We start from the raw sequence: 14,231 nt of genomic DNA, 5'->3' as shown, positions 1-14,231 counted from the left end.
TTTATACTTTATTTTTATATTTGCCCATTTTGCTGTCTTTTACACATTGGTTGTTTGTCCATCTTGTGTGTGGTCTTCCATTGATTCAATAGTGTTTCTTTTCTGTGAATGCCCACAGGAAAATGAATCACAGGGTTGTATATGGGGAGATATATATACATACACATACACATACACACATATACTTTGATAATAAGTTTAGTTTGAAATTTGAACCTTGAAATGAAGGGACACCATTTAGTCAGCCCAGACAACTAGAAACAGCTACCTAACCACAGCTCAATTTCAAAATTCGTCCTTTCTGCTATTTCTTGCACTATTTCTAAAAAGAGGAAGAATTAAACTGAGTAGTTTGACACTTCACAGTTGTAATTGAAAATGAGAACTGGGAACTGCCTCTGGTCTGAAGAAAATTGCCAACTTGGCAGTGTGATCACTATTCAAAGCAGCAAGAATACATACTTGTTCTGTGTGTTCGCAGTGACCGACAGCAACTGATGAAGACAGACCACAAAACCCACAGTAATCTGCGGTAAGTAATCTTTGCCACAGAACCTTTGGTGATTTGATGGTTTCTGCACGATGTCCATTACCAGGACAAAGCTGGCCTTTCCACAACAAGTTTCAGAGAGAAACTCATCACAACATTGGTGTATACCAAAGTGCTTTCTTGAACTGCAGTTATAATGCTGAAAATCAGTAAGCTTTCAACTTATTGGCCTTCATAAATCAAAGTATTGAGTACAAGGATTGGGATACGAAGTTGAACTTATCTAAGGCGTCAGTGAGGCTTAATTTAGAGTATTGTGTGCAGATCTGGTCAACTAGCTACAAGAAGCATTTCATTCAAAGAGTGCAGAGAAAATTTATCAGGTTGTTGCCAGGACTTGAAGACCTGAGTTATAGGGAAAAATTGAATAGGTTAGGATTGTATTCCCTGGAGCATAGGAGAATGAGGGGAGATTTGATAAAGATATGCAAAATTATATGGGATATAGTTGGGGTAAATGCAAGCCAGCTCTTTCCTCTGAGGTGAGGTGAGACTAGAGGTCATGGGATAAGGGTGAAAGGTGAAACGTGTAAGGAGAACATGAGGAGCTTCTTCACTCAGGGGGCAGTGAGAGTGTGGAATGCACTGCCAGCAGTAGTGGTGGATGTGTGCCCGATTTCAACATTTAAGAAAAGTGTTGGTAAGTACATGGATGGCAGGGGTATGGAGTTCAAGTATACGTTGATAGTAATAGACAGAATAATAGTTCAGCACAGACTAGATAGACCAAAGGGTCTGCTTCTGTGCTGTCGTGCTCTATGACTTTATATCTATGAGCAGGTGATTGAGGCAGGAATGTAAAAATCAATATGAACAAACTAGCAGCATATTGAAGAGGTAGCAGGAACAAAGGACCCTGGGTGGACAAACATTTGAAGCTGATTATCTGGAATTGTAATGCACAACAATATCTAAAGCAGGGCTACCAGCTTTTTTTTATGCTGTGCACCCCAGGTTGGGAACCTCTGTTCCAATGTTTACAGAGAACGGTGCAAAAAGCGAATAACATCCCTAAGACCGTTAAGACCATAAGACATAGGAGTAGAATTAGGCCTTCTGGCCCATCGAGTCTGCTCCACCATTCAATCATGGCTGATCCTTTTTTTAAATCTCCTCCTCAACCCCAGTACCCATCCTTCTCCTCATAACCTTTGATGCCATGTCCAATCAAGAACCTATCAATCTCTGCCTTAAATACACCTAATAACCTGGCCTCCACAGCTGCATGTGGCAACAAATTCCATAAATTCACCACCCTCTGGCTAAAGAAATTTCTCCGCATCTCTGTTTTGAAAGGGCGCCCATCTAACCTGAGGCTGTGCCCTCTTGTCCGAGACTCTTCCACCATGGGAAACATCCTTTCCACATCTACTCTGTCTAGGCCTTTCAACATTTGAAAGGTTTCAATGAGATCCCCCCTCATCCTTCTGAATTCCAGGAAGTACAGACCCAGAGCCATCAAACGTTCCTCGTATGATAACCCTTTCGTTCCTGGAATCATCCTTGTGAAACTCCTCTGGACCCTCTCCAATGCCAGCACATCACTTTGAAGATGAGGGGCCCAAAACTGTTCACAATACTGAAAGTGAGGCCTCACCAGTGCCTCATACAGCCTCAGCATCACATCCCTGCTCTTGTATTCTAGACCTCTTGAAATGAATGCTAACATGGCATTTGCCTTCCTCACCACCGACTCGACCTTAAGGGTGTTCTGCACAAGGACTCCCAATGCCCTTTGCACCTCAGATTTTTGGATTTTCGCTCTGTTTAGAAAATAGGGAGAAACATTTATTTCTACTACCAAAGTGCATGACTATGCATTTTCCATCATTGTATTTCATTTGCTACTTTCTTGCCCATTCTCCTGATATGTCTAAGTCCTTCTCTATCCTACCTGTTTCCTCAACACTATCTCTCCCTCCACCAATATTTATATCATCTGCAAACTTGGCAACAAAGCCATCTAAGTCATTTATATACAGCATAAAAAGAAATGGTCCCAACACCGACCCCTGCGGAACATCGCTAGTCACTGGCAGCCAACCAGACAAGGATCCTTTTATTCCCACTCGCTGCCTCCTACCAATCAGCCAATGCTCTAACCATGGGCTCTTCACTTGGTAAGCAGCTTTGTCATGTGTGGCACCTTGTCAAAGGCCTTCTGAAAGTCCAAATATGCAACATCCACTGCATCCTCTTTATCTATCCTACTTGTAATTTGCTCAAAGAATTCCAACAGGTTCGTCAGGCAGGATGTTCCCTAAAGGAAACCATGCTGACTTTGTCCTATCTTGTCCTGTGTCACCAAGTGCACCATCACCTCATCTTTAACAATTGACTCTAACATCTTCCCAACCACTGAGGTCAGGCTAACTGGTCTATAATTTCCTTTCTGTTGTCTTCCTCCTTTCTTAAAGAGTGGAGTGACATTTGCAATTTTCCGGTCTTCTGGTTCCATGCCAGAATCCAATGATTTTTGAAAGAGAGCAGCAGTTCTGTGCGCAAAATACCTTGTTAATGAGAGAGATTAGAAAATAAAGGGCAGATTGGTTCAAGCTGACAGGAAGGCGACAGTAAGACAGGTAACTACTCATTACACCAGTGATATGCTGAAGAGTATCCCTGAATGCACTCCACATCGAAATTTGAAGTGGATGGGCTACAGCAGCAGAAGACCATGAACGTGCACTCAGTAGCCACTTCATTAGGTACAGGAGGTTTTTAATAAAGTGGCCACTGAATGTAGTTTAGGTGAAACATTGTTTGTTTGAAACTTTAAATCCACTTTTTTTTCCTCATCAGATGTTTCTGACATTTGGAGTATTTTCTGCTTTATGTTATTAAAGCATGCCTCGCCCATAGCTTAGAATCATAGAGCTGTACAACATAGAAACAGGCCCTTTGGCCCACCGGGTCAATGCTGACCATCATGCCTATCTATACTAATCTCACTTAACAGCATAAATTTCATATCCTTCTATGCCAGGGTATCCCAACTTTTTTTATGCCATGGACCAATACCATTATGCAAGGGGTCTGTGGATTTCAGGTTGGGAACCCCTGCTCTCCGATCTGTTTATTCAAGTACCTGTCCAGATGCTTATTAAATGTTGTTCCTACTCCAAACTTTACCTCCTCTTCTTGCAACTCATTTGGATGCCAAATGCACTTTGTGTAAATAATTTACAGCTCAGATCTGTTTTAAACTTTCTCACTTGCATTATAAGCTTAAGAAATGGACTCTGGCTATCTACCCTGCCTCTATCATGTCACCTCTCAGACTCATTTGCTCCAAGGCCGATTCAATTTCTTCTTTGGATTCGGGTCCTCCAGATACATTTACAGAGTGCAACAGCTTTAAAAGTTACTCTAAGCTCTGGGAATATATCAAATAGAAAGCCGTGTTCAGTTTCAGGCACTGAGTTTTATGAATTTTGAGGAGAATCTTGAGGAGAGTCGAGAAAATAGTTGTTGGGTTGAGGGACTTTGGCAAAATGGAGATGCTAGGGAGGATGAAGTCACTTTTTTAGCTGAGAGAAAGGTGGGATCGAAAATGACAGATGTTCTCAAAATTATGAAGACTCACAATACTGCAAATGCTGGAATCTTTAATTCCCAGTGCTCTGGTCTAAGGTTCCCACTTGTTTCCAAAGGGAAGCAATTGTACCAGTGCCCAAGAAGAGCAGGATGGGGTAGCTCAAACACTATCACCTGGCAGCACTTACATCTATAATTATGAATTATTTTGAGAGGTTGCCTATTGCTAGAATTAACACGCCTGTTTTCCTACCACCTTAGCAGGTCTACAGCGGGTGCAATCTCATTGGCTCTCCATTCTTCTATGTAGCACCTAGATTATGCCATAACACGCGTCAGGCTGCTTTTATCAATGGTTGCTCACCAATCAATACCATCAGCAAGCTGCTAAATCAAGCCCTCTGCACCTCCCTCTGCAACTGGGTCCTCATGAGACCAGTCAGTGTGGATTGGTAATAACACCTCCTCTTTGCTGACAATCAATACAGGGACTTCTCAAGGACGTGTGCTTAGCCCACTGCTCTACTCAATACATACACAAAATGCTGGAGGAACTCATCAAATCAGGCTGCATCTATGGAGGGGAATAAATAGTTGACGTTTCAGGCGAGGGGTCATGCATCAGGACTGGAAAGGAAGGGGGCAGAAGCCAGAATAAGGAGGTAGTGGTGGGTACAATCTGGCTAGTGATAGGTGAGGCAAGGTGAGGGGAGAATGAAGTAAGAGGCTAGGAGGTGATAGGTGGAAGAGATACATTGAAAAGGGTCAAGAAAAGTTATTGGGATGAGCAACTTTTGCAAAATGGAGAGACTAGAGATGATGAAGCCACTCTCCTTAGAGCAGAGAAAGCTAGAGCAAAAAATGACAGCAGAAAAAGGTTTCTAATAGGAGAGGACAGTGGACTATTGAAAGAGGAGGAGGAGGGGAACCAAAGGGCGATGATTGGCAGGTGAGGAAAAGAGAGAGATGAGGGACTGCTCTACTCTCTTTACACTCATGATTGTGTGGCTAGGCATAGCTGGAAAAAACGATAAATTTGATACTACTGTTCTTGGAAAAATCTCAGATGGCAATGATGAGATAGCTTAAGTAGTATCACAACAACAACCTTGTACTTAGCATCAGCAAAACTGAGGAATTGAGTGTGGACTTTGGAAAAAGAATGTCAGGAAAACATCCATCCTCACTGGGGGGTTAGCAGTGGAAAGGGTGAGAAGCTTCAAGTTCCTAGGTGTCAACATCCCAAAGGTTCTCTGCTGGGCCTAACATATTGATGCAATTAGGAAGAAGGCAAGGCAATGTCTCTATCTCATTAGGAGCCTGAGGAGATTTGGCATGTCACTAAAGACTCTTCCAAATTTATCTTGATGTATGACAGAGAGCATTCTGACTGGTTGCATCACCACCTGGTATGGGGACCTCAATGCACAGGACTGCAAGAGGCAGCAGAGGTTTATAGCTCCATCATAGGCAAAACCTTTCCTACTGTTGAAAACATTTTCAAGAACCAGTGCCTCTAGACGTCATCAGGTATCATTAAGAACTCTCACCATCTGGGACACGTCATCTTCTCATTGCTACCATTGGGGAGGAGATAGAAGAGCCTGAAGACCCAGAAGAACCTGAAGACCCACAGTCAGTGATTCAGAAACAGCTTTTTCCTGTCCACCATCTAATTTCTGAATGGCCATGATCCCCTGAACATGACTTGATTTATTTATTTATTTATTTAATTTGACTTGTAATTTGTAGTAATTTTAGGTGTCAGTACTATATTGCTAATGCAAAGCAAAATTTCACTTCATCCGAGACAGTGATAATAAACCTGGTTCTGGTTCTGATACAAACAAAATGCTGGAAGAACTCAACAGGTCAGGCGACATCTGTAAAGGAAAATGGAGTGTCTACGTTTATGGGCAAGACCGTTCATCTGGCCTGAATGATAGAAGGGAGGTACATTAGTCCAGAAGAAGGTTATTCACCCAAAACATCAACTCTCCATTTTCCTTCACGTATGCTGCCTGACCCACCGAGTTCCTCCACCATTTTGTTTGGTGTTTAAAATCTGGGTTTGGCAGAGGGAATGAGAACTGTTTTAATACCAGAGGTTTCCAATTGACGGACTGAGATTTAATCTAAGAAAATCAGAGGTAATTTGAGGAAAAGATTTGATGGGGTCTTTTCCAGAGCCAAAGGAACAATGATTGGAACCATTTCCTTCGAAATTGAAATGCCAGAAAAGGATCCATGATATTTATCCCATTTGAGGACATTTTAATTTTGAGTAACATGGATTTTTGAGATTGACACAGTCAGTGTTTCATCAGTTTACAACACCGTATGCAACTATTCAGGTTAAGTTCATTTTCCAGCTCTTGGACTGTAGCCTAGAGAATTAGAATTCTTCAAATTGTGCTTTTTGAATGTTCTAAGAGCTTCTGCCCCGAGCACCTTATCAGACTGCGAGATCCAGATCACTATCACCTTCCAAAACTTCTCATTACAGCCTCAGTTTCCTTGCATTTCTTAAACACAAGAGATTTTTCAGATGCTGGAAATCCAGAGTAACACAAAATGTGGAGGAACCCAACAGGTCAAGCAGCATCTATGAAGAACAAACGTTCAATGTTTCAGGCCGAGACCCTTCATTAGGACTGCTGAAGAGTCCTGACGATGTGTTGTGGCCCGAAATATCCTCTGTTTATTCCTCTTCATAGTTGCTGCCTGAGCTGCTGAGCTCCCTCAGCATTCTGCCTGTGTCTCTCTTGCATTTCTCAAAGTACGAGTTCAAAGTACATTATCAAAGTATGTACAAGTTATATAATCTTGAGATTTGTCTGCTTACAGCCAGCCACAAAACAAGAAACCCAAAAGAACCCAATAAAAAAAATGACCAACGCCCAATATAGAGAGAGAGAGAGAGAGAGAACAAATCATGCAAATAATGAAACAAGCATCAGCATTCAGAATAAAATTGAGTCCATAAACCTGAAGCCAGGAGCAGCCGGAGTGGGCCTATCATCCCAGTCTCAGTCCATCTCAGGTCAGTCTCAGTTTCTGTTATATTTACTGCATCTTCTGCAGTGAGGGTAAGTACAAAATATCATTAATGCCTCATTGAGTTGCCTTGTCAGAAGGGATGTTGGAAACTGCTTCAGTAGAAATTTACAAATGGAAACTGGGGAATTATTTAAAAGGGGCTTGGCAAAGGAAAAGGCTGGGAAGGGTCATAGGATGAGAAAAACGTCAGAATAAGTACCCGGTAGGTTGAATGGCCTCCCGGGTGGTGCATCATTCAACTGCTGCTAGTGATTAGTCAGTCACTCCGTAACAGGTCCACATGCACCAGAACAACTCATCACAGTGGGATAACATCAGATATCAACTTTGCCCTCCAAGGCAGGCCACAGACACCCACATTTTGCATCAATTCCCTTTAGTTGGAGTACCTCAGCACATCATTTTCTGTAATTAATCTTCCTCACATGCTTTCAGCCAATTCCAGAGGTAAAGCTGAAGATTAATATCTAAGCAACATTCTTCATACTTAAATTTAAAAGTTTCATCACATGACTATCACTCATCACATGTTTGAAGGCAATCAACTGAACCCCATAAACCACAGATGCTCAAGATTAAATAGTCTGTCTTTTTGAGCTAAGCAATTTCAGCCAGAGTTGCAAATAGGAACATAGGAAGCATTCTACCCATGGCTAACTAAAGAGTCAAACGCTCAAGGATAATCCTGAAACGTCAACTGTACCTCTTCCTAGAGATGCTGCCTGGCCTGCTGCATTCACCAGCGACTTTGATGTGTGTTGCTTGAATTTCCAGCATCTGCAGAATTCCTCGTGCTCAAGGATAATGTTAGACTTAGAAGTTTGCATGTTGCAAAGAAGATTGGTAAACTAGACATTTTCTTAAAACAGTAAAGGATGTTCAAAATATTGAAAGGAAGTGCCCCAGTGGCCAGCTAAAAAGCATAAATCCTTTCCACTCAATGGCCATCACTTGAGCTCAAGTGATACTCAAACCACCCCATCTGTCTCCAACAATCATTCCACAGTCAAAGTCATTTAGATCACATTTCCTCTCCCATTCTGATGTTTTGGTCTGAACCACCTGACCAAGTCTGTACACCTTTATGCAGCGAGTTGCTGCCACATGATTGGCTGATGAGATATTTTCATAAACGAGCATTAACGTTATGCAGGTGTACCTAATAAAGTAGTTACTGAGTGTGTGAGGGGTGATTGATAAGTTCATGGCCTAAGATAGAAGATGAGTTATTAACTTCAAACTTTCTGCATTTTCACTCAAAGAGTTGAACTGCATGTGCATGTAATGAGAGCTGTATAACTCATCTCCTTCTACCTTTGGCCACAAACTTATCAATCACCCCTGCTGTGGACCACCTGGTGGTCCAAGATGCTCTCGTTACATGCACGTGCAGTTCAACTTTTTGAGTGATCATGCAGAAAGTTTAAAGTTACTAACTCATCTCCTTCTACCCTAGGCCACAAACTTATCAATCACCCCTGCTGTGGACCACTTCTACAAAGAAGGGATCTGTATGCTCCACGACTGCTGGACTGTGTAAATGTAGGAGGGGACTATGTGAAAAATAAATGTGCTAGGTTTTCTAACATTAACTCCTTCTACCTTAGGCCATGAACTTATCAATCACCCCTCATCTGTCACCATATATTACTTTGAGATTCAGTTTCTTGCTGGCATTTACAGAAAAATAAAGAAATACTAAATGATTTATGAAAAACTGTCCATGAACAAAGACGGACTAGCAGCCAATATGCAAAAGAAGACAAACTGTGCAAATCAAAAAATAATGCAGAGAATATGAGTTGTAGGGTTCTTGAAAGTGAGTTCAGAGCTTCTAGTATCAGTTCAGACCAGCGGTGAATGAAGTTATCATGACGATTCAGGAACCTGATGGTTGCAGGGTAGCAACTGGTCCTGATCCTGGCGGTGTCAGATCTAAAACTCGTGTACCTCCTGCCCGATGGTAGTGAAAGAGACCACGGTCTAGATGGTGAAGGGGGTCCTTGACGATAGATGTTGCTTCCTTGTTGGTGATTTGAGATATTTTTGGAATTCTTTGCCTCAGACAGTTATGAAACATGCTCAGTGAGACTTTCAACTAGAGTATTGTCCTTGTCATTAACATATATTCTTTGGAGAGGGTGACTCCTAGTAGAATACAGGAGAAGAATGAATGAGCCAATGGAGTTGACAGGTAACCTGGAAATGACAATTGCAAAAATCCATTGACTAAACATGAAGGGAACATATTGTTCTTGTTGGGTGTAAGATTGTTATTTTGCTTATATTTTCCTTGTTGGGTGATTTGAGTATCTCAGGAACTGCTGATCTTATAGAACATAGAACAGTACAGAACAGGAAAAGGCCCTTCGTTCCACAATGTTGTGCCTACAGTATTGTTCAAACATCTTAGGCACATAGGGGAGGGAGTGGGAAGCACCAGAGAGGCATTCTATAGTGGTCAATAATCCATTTGTTAGGAATCAAATAACCCTTGGCTGGCGTCTCAGGGCTGGGTGTGGCTGCACCAGTGTCAGCCCCTGCCCCTGGTGCTCCTTCTCTGCCACCTGTCCCACACCCCTCCAGCGGCACTCCAGCCTCACCACTTCCAACAGCCCTTGTCAGATTTATAAATTTGCTCTCCACTCCACATTAACAAGGACAGTACTGTGCAAACGTCTTAGGCATCTAGCTACTTATATGTGCCTAAGACTTTTACACAGAACTGTAAATTTATAATTGAATGGCTAACTAAACTAATCATTTCTACCTACATAATACCCACATCCTTCCATCTTCATCATGTTCATGTGCCTATCTAGCATCTCTTAAACTTCTACAGCTGTGTGGTGGAGAGTATATTGGCTGACTGCATCACAGCCTGGTATGGAAACATCAATGCCCTTGAAGGGAAAATCCTACAAAAAGTAGTGGATACAACCCAGTCCATCACGGCTAATGCTCTCCCCACCAATGAGCACATCTGCATGGAGCGTTGTCATGGAAAAGCAGCATCCATCATCAGGGACCCCCACCATCCAGGTCATGATTGTATTATGGTTAATGTATTTACTGAGTATGCCCACAAGGTAATGAATCTCGGGCTTGTATATGGTGACATACCTGTATTTTGTTAATAAATTTACTTTGAACTTCTGAACTTTGAAGTCTGCTCTTGTGGAGTGTCTCCTGTGCAGTGGAGAGGTGAGCAAGCTATGATCTGTGTCATCGGTGAACAATGACGGTCAATGTACAGACACCATGGGTGTAAATCTTGCTGATGGCAACTTTCACGTATTGACATCACTCAGCCAAGGCTCATGTTGGAGAATCAATGCTTGTGACTAAGACCAATTCACCCAAAAGTAAGCCAAACAAGGAGAATAGAATGTGTGTTGTACTCCAGGTATGAGTGAACAGCAAAAAGAGAGCTGCCGACAAAATTGATTTACTCTGCATTATTTCAGCTTTGCAATGCTTTCTTTTTTTCATCATCTGAATCAGAGCTGCTAAGTTTCCATCAACACTGTTCCCCACCTCAGTGAGTCCAGAGGTAGAGGCCCAAAGGTCAAAGACCCAGGGGTTGGCCTGTCGAGGACAGAGGTCCGTTGCCTGCTAGTCCAGGCCAGGAACTGGAGGTTGGAGATAAGATATCTGTTAATTTGAGAGTGCAGGGGCGAAGGCAGCCTGTCCTGGGGTTGTACACCTGTCTGTGTGTGTAAGTAGGTGGATGAGAGGCTGGAAAAGGTTCTTGTTTTAATACTGTTGTCATGTTCAGTTTTATTGTTGTTCTGTTAAGTATCGTGGCGATGCTATGTTGGCATTGGAACGTATGGCGACACTTGTTGGTTGCCCTATCACATCCTTAGATGACGTTAGTTATTAATTCCCCGGTATGTTTCGATGTTCATCAGTTAGTTACTGCCTGTTACACCACTTACAATTAGGGCAGCAATGAAGCTCCTCCATTTCTGTCTGTCTTTAGCCATTTTCTCTATTGTAGCCCAGGCGTGGTTCAGGGTCCTTATTTCTGTTTCCATGGTATGGCAGTACATGTGATTAATAAATCTGAATTGGAGTTATTTCTTCAGCAGTTTGATCGGGGCACAACTGTGCAAGCGCGTGGACATCAGCCAGTGAGAACAGTGAGGAGAGTTTAAAAGGAGACAGCTCTATAGAGTGGGCGTCTGAGGAGCAGGTGACGGAGTAGAGGGAGGCACAGAGTAGGAAGGCTTTGGCTCACAGAGCTTCAGCGATAACGGGTCGAGGCGAGGTAGGTTGCCTGTGTAGAATACAGACAGGAAGAATGTGTGTGAGGCTGATGTTCTGTGCTGGGTGTCAGATGTGGGAAGTTCTGGAGACTCTCAGCCTCCTGGACGGCCACATCTGCACCAGGTGCGTCGAGCTGCAGCTCCTTAGGGACCGTGTTAGGGAACTGGAGATGCAGCTCGTTGACCTTCGTCTGAACAGGGCGAGTGAGGAGGTGATAGATGGGAGCTATAGGCGGGTAGTCACACTGGGGCCTCGGGAAACAGATAAATGGGTAACAGTCAGGGAAGGGCAGAAGTCAGAGGCTAGAGAGTACCCTGTGTCTGTCCCCTTAACCACAAGTACTCCTGTTTGAGTACTGTTGGGGGGGACGGCCTACCTGGGGGAAGCACCAGTAGCCACACCTCTGGCACAAAGTCTGGCCCTGTGGCTCAGAGGGGTGGAGAAAGGAAGAGGATGGCAGCAGTGATAGGGGACTCTATAGTTAGGGGGTCAGACAGGTGATTCTGTGGATGAAGAAAAGAAGCATGGATGGTAGTTTGCCTCCCAGGTGCCAGGGTCCAGGAAGTTTCTGATTGCGTCCATGATATTCTGAAGTGGGAAGGAGAACAGCCAGAGGTTGTGGTGCATATTGGTACCAATGACATAGGCAGGAAAAGAGAGGAGGTCCTGAAAGCAGACTACAGGGCGTGAGGAAGGAAGTTGAGAAGCAGGACCACAAAGGTAGTAATCTCGGGATTACTGTCTGTGCCATGTGACAGTGAGTATAAGATAGAGTGAGGCGGAGGATAAATGCGTGGCTGAGGGATTGGAGCAGGGGGCAGGGATCCAGATTTCTGGATCATTGGGACCTCTTTTGGGACAAGCGTGACCTGTACAAAAAGGATGGGTTGCACTTGATTCCCAGGGGGACCAATATCCTGGCGGGGAGGTTTGCTAAGGCTGTTGGGGAGAGTTTAAACAAGGATTGCTGGGGTGTGGGAACCAAACTGAAGAGACAAAGGAAGAGGTGGTTGGCTCACAAATATAGAAAGCTTGGAGGAAGTTTGAGAAGGAGGATAGGCAGGTAATAGAGAAGGGACATGCTCAGACCAATGGTTTGAGGTGTGTCTATTTTAATGCAAGGTGTATTATGAACAAAGTGGATGAGCTTAGAGCGTGGATCAGTACTTGGAGCTATGATGTTGTGACCATTACAGAGACTTGGATGACTCAGGGGCAGAAATGGTTACTTCAAGTGCCAGGCTTTAGATGTTTCAGAAAGGACAGGGAGGGAGACAAAAGAAGTGGGGCATGGCGCTGTTGATCAGAGATAATATCACAGCTGCAGAAAAGGAGGAAGTCATGGCGGAGTTGGCTACAGAGTCTCTGTTGGTCTAAGATAGGAACAAGAAGGGGTCAATAACTCTACTGGGTGTTTTTTATAGATCACCTAATAGTAACAGGGATATCGAGGAGCAGATAGGGAGACAAATTCTGGAAAGGTGTAATAATACCAGGGTTGTTGTTGGTGGAGTTTGTTTGGTATATTCAGGAAGGTTTCCAGACACAATTTGAAGATAAGCCTACAAGAGGAGAGGCTGTACTTGATCTGGTATTGAGAAATGAACCTGGTCAGGTGTTAGATCTCTCAGTGGGAGAGCATTTTGGAGATAGTGATCACAATTCTATCTCCTTTACCATAGCATTGGAGAGGGATAGGAACAGACAAGTTAGAAAAACGTTTGATTAGAGTAAGGGGAAATATGAGGTTATCAAGCAGAAACTTGGAAGTATAACAACAGGAATTCTGCAGATGCTGGAAATTTAAGTAACATACGAAGTCCTGACAAAGGGTCTCGGCCTGAAACGTCGAATGTACCTCTTCCTAGAGATGCTGCCTGACCTGCTGCGTTCACCAGCAACTTTGATGTGTGTTACTTGGAAGTATAAATTGGGAACAGATGTTCTCAGGGAAATTTACGGAAGAAACGTGGCAAATATTCAGGGGATATTTGCATGAAATTCTGCATAGGTACATTCCAATGAGACAGGGAAAAGATGGCAGGGAACAGGAACCATGGTGTACAAAAGCTGTTGTAAATCTAGTCAGGAATAGTAGTTGTAGATGGGTCATATTCTGCATGGAGGTCGGTCACCAGTGGTGTGCCTCAGAGACAGAAACATAGAAACATAGAAAATAGGTGCAGGAGTAGGCCATTCGGCCCTTCGAGCCTGCACCGCCATTCAGTATGATCATGGCTGATCATCCAACTCAGAAAACTGTACCAGCCTTCCCTCCATACCCCCTGATCCCTTTAGCCACAAGGGCCATATCTAACGCCCTCTTAAATATAGCCAAATGAATTGGCCTCAACTGTTTCCTGTGGCAGAGAATTCCACAGATTCACCACTTTCTGTGTGAAGAAGTTTTTCCTAATCTCGGTCCTAAAAGGCTTCCCCTTTATCCTCAAACTGTGACCCCTCGTTCTGGACTTCCCCAACATCGGGAACAATCTTTCTGCATCTAGCCTGTCCAATCAATAAGATTCTAAAGACTCAATCTTCTAAAGTCCAATGAGTATAAGCCTAGCCGATCCAGTCTTTCGTCATATGAAAGTCCTGCCATTCCAGGAATCAATCTGGTGAACCTTCTTTGTACTCCCTCAATGGCAAGGATGTCTTTCCTCAGATTAGGGGACCAAAACTGCACACAATACTCCAGGTGTGGTCTCACCAAGGCCTTGCACAACTGCAGTAGTACCTCCCTGCTCCTGTACTTGAATCCTCTCGCTATGAATGCCAGCATACCATTTGCCTTTTTCACCACCTGCTG

At 43.4% G+C, this 14,231-nt stretch overlaps 1 protein-coding gene across 1 annotated transcript in view; it reads left to right on the top strand.

Annotated features, from left to right (window-relative positions):
• Positions 1-420: 420 nt before the first annotated feature.
• The window catches only part of p2ry8 (P2Y receptor family member 8), a 102,016-nt gene continuing 88,205 nt past the window's right edge, over positions 421-14,231 (top strand). The window contains exon 1 of the mRNA XM_063052951.1: positions 421-532. The gene's annotated coding sequence lies outside the window, so the exon portion shown is untranslated. The remainder of the gene's footprint in view (positions 533-14,231) is intronic.

This window comes from Mobula hypostoma, chromosome 7, assembly GCF_963921235.1.
Source record: "Mobula hypostoma chromosome 7, sMobHyp1.1, whole genome shotgun sequence".
NCBI classification, from domain to species: domain Eukaryota; kingdom Metazoa; phylum Chordata; class Chondrichthyes; order Myliobatiformes; family Myliobatidae; genus Mobula; species Mobula hypostoma.
Note: the sequence above shows the minus strand (reverse complement) of the source record. Positions and strands in the feature narration are given on the sequence as shown.